Source organism: Chiloscyllium plagiosum, chromosome 23 (assembly GCF_004010195.1).
Source record: "Chiloscyllium plagiosum isolate BGI_BamShark_2017 chromosome 23, ASM401019v2, whole genome shotgun sequence".
Classification (NCBI taxonomy): domain Eukaryota; kingdom Metazoa; phylum Chordata; class Chondrichthyes; order Orectolobiformes; family Hemiscylliidae; genus Chiloscyllium; species Chiloscyllium plagiosum.
This window is the reverse complement of record NC_057732.1, coordinates 30896102-30899369: the sequence shown is the minus strand read 5'-3', so window position 1 is coordinate 30899369 and position 3268 is coordinate 30896102.

Below are 3268 nucleotides of genomic sequence, written 5' to 3'. Positions count from 1 at the left end.
ACTGCCTTCCTCCACTTGCTGTTCTGCTGAAAACCCAATGTGGTCTTAACATATTGTGAAGCACATATCCAATCTTTACCATTTAGCAAATGAAAGAAATACTGCAAGCAGTATCAACCTATGATTTTGACCTTCGATCTGATGGAGGCCTCTAAATCTGCCCTCTAGAAGGTCCTGGGCCACATTGATTGTGCAGAAATACATCAAGGTTTGTATTTATGGTTATGGTTATGACTTGAATTGCCAATAAGTAAAGATTGGATGCAAGTGACACCACAATTTCCTGAACACTCCATCAATGTACCAACAGCCTTCTCTGCAGTAGATGTCGAATTATTGCATAACTTTCTGATGATTTGAAGGAGACTAATGTTTCCGCTAATTCTTTTTGGTCTTCATTGGATGGTCTGTAAAACATGATTTAGAATTGCACTTGACCTTTAGTTTTAATACTGACATTGATCAGTATGCTGTTCACTGCATTTTTACAGCTTGTTTAACATGTATGCACTTTTTAATGTCCTATTGAGGTAACAGACTTAATAATATAGTGAATATGATATGACTCCTTGAAATCCGAATTACTTCTGCCTCCCTTGATACGTATTTCCACTGGTGGAATCTTCAGAGGTATTCTGATGCGTTTCATCAAATACAAAGAAAGTAGTATCTGATCAAGGCTTTTTTAAATGTTTGGAATAACTGATTAGATGTGAATGAATCTATTTGAATCTTTAAAAGATATTGAAGTACGCAGAAAGGATGAAGTGGCCCAATAATCACACTGTGCCATCTACTATCAACTTTCAATTTAAAGTATTGAATAGAAAATTTCAATATTCAGATTTTCTTCCTGTCCTCAAATGCATCAAGGAGGCCTTTTAAATAGGATTCAGTATTGCCCTGTCAGCAAATAGGGTTGAATGAAATGTGAACTCACAACTCTTCTGACTCTGATTAGAGTGCTACCACTGAACTAAGGCTGATTGTACTGTGTCATTGAGTCATAAAGATGTACAGCATGGAAACAGACCCTTCGGTCCAACCTGTCCATGCCGACCAGATATCCCAAACCAATCTAGTCCCACCTGCCAGCACCCGGCTCATATCCCTTCAAACCCTTCCTATTCATATACTTATCCAAATGCCTCTTAAATGTTGCAATTGTACCAGCCTCCACCACATCCTCTGGCAGCTCATTCCATACACATACCACCCTCCGTGTGAAAACGTTGCCCCTTAGGTCTCTTTTATATCTTTCCCCTCTCACCCTAAACCTATGCCCTCTGGTTCTGGACTCCCCCTCCCCAGGGAAAAGACTTTGTCTATTTATCCTACCAATGCCCCTCATAATTTTGTAAACCTCTATAAGGTCACCCCTCAGCCTCTGATGGTCCAGGGAAAACAGCCCCAGCCTGTTCAGCCTTTCCCTTTAGCTCAAATCCTCCAATCCTGGCAACATTCTTGTAAATCTTTTCTGAACCCTTTCAAGTTTCACAACATCTTTCCTATAGGAAGGAGACCAGAATTGCACGCAATATTCCAACAGTGGCCTAACCAATGTCCTGTACAGCCGCAACATGACCTCCCAACTCCTGTACTCAATACTCTGACCAATAAAGGAAAGCATACCCAATGCCTTCACTATCCTATCTACCTGCGACTCCACTTTCAAGGAGCTATGAACCTGCACTCCAAGGTCTCTTTGTTCAGCAGCACTCCCTAGGACGTTACCATTAAGTGTATAAGTCCTGCTCAGATTTGTTTTCCCAAAATGCAGCATCTCACATTTATCTGAATTAAATTTATCTGCCACTTCTCAGCCCATTGGCCCATCTGGTCCAGATCCTGTTGTATTCTGAGGTAACCCTCTTCGCTGCCCACTACACCTCTAATTTTGGTCTCATCTGCAATCATACTAACTGTGTACCTCTTATGCTCGCATCCAAATCATTTATGTAAATGACAAAAAGTAGAGCACCCAGCGCCGATCCTTGTGGCACTCCACTGGTTACAGGCCTGCAGTCTGAAAAACACCCCTCCACCACCACCCTCTGTCTTCTACCTTTGAGCCAGTTCTGTATCCAAATGGCTAGTTCTCCCTGTATTCCATGAGATCTAACCTTGCTAATCAGGCTCCCATGGGGAACCTTGCCGAACGCCTTACTGAAGTCCATATAGATCACATCTACTGCTCTGTCCTCATCAGTCTTCTTTGTTACTACTTCAAAAAACTCAATCAAGTTTGTGAGACATGATTTCCCACGCACAAAGCCATGTTGACTATCCCGAATCAGTCCTTGCCTTTCCAAATACATGTACATTCTGTCCCTCAGGATTCCCTCCAACAACTTGCCCACCACTGAGGTCAGGCTCACCGGTCTATATTTCCCTGGCTTGTCTTTACTGCCCTTCTTAAACAGTGGCACCACGTTTGCCAACCTCCTGTCTTCCGGCATCTCACCTGTGACTATTGATACAAATATCTCAGCAAGAGGCCCAGGAATCACTTCTCGAGCTTCCCACAGAGTTCTCAGGTACACCTGATCAGGTCCTGGGGATTTATCCACCTTTAACCGTTTCAAGACATCCAGCACTTCCTCTTCTGTAATGTTGGCTTTTTGTTTTCAAATTAAAATGTCCTCTGAATTAAAAACATTTAAAATATAATTACAGTAGTTTTTTTTATAAAACACATTTTGGGAATGTATTAAAAATAGTATGGAAAACACAACTGTTACTCAAAATCTGAACCTTTTATTTCAGAATCTGGTTTGTGTCAGCTTGTTAATTAAATGCCCACTTACATAGATAGAAGTGTTATACTCCAAGAAGGTTGTGCTAACTGTACCTTTTTGTTGCAAAGATTTCCCTCAAGATAACGAGTATGGGGTTCTTGATACACCCAAAAGTAATTGTTTCAGTCAAACTAATACTCACTAAAAGCAAAATGTTCTGATCTGATAAATGGCCACTGATCTGAGATATTCACTTTCTTTCTCCATTCACACATATCAGACCTGCTGAATGTTTTCCGCATTTTCTGTTTATATTTGATTTCCAGCATCTGCAATATCTTGCTTTTGGCAAAGTATTAAGCATTGGTTTGGACCTAGAAACTGGTGTGCAAAATGGTAACGCAGTGCTTCTGTTTTTTGAAGCAATACTGTGGGTAATTTTTTTCCCACAAATATAGACCTAGATTTATTAAACAAAAACTCAGTTCCTACAGGTGTGGTTTTGCGTGTTACCTCCAAGAGCACATTTG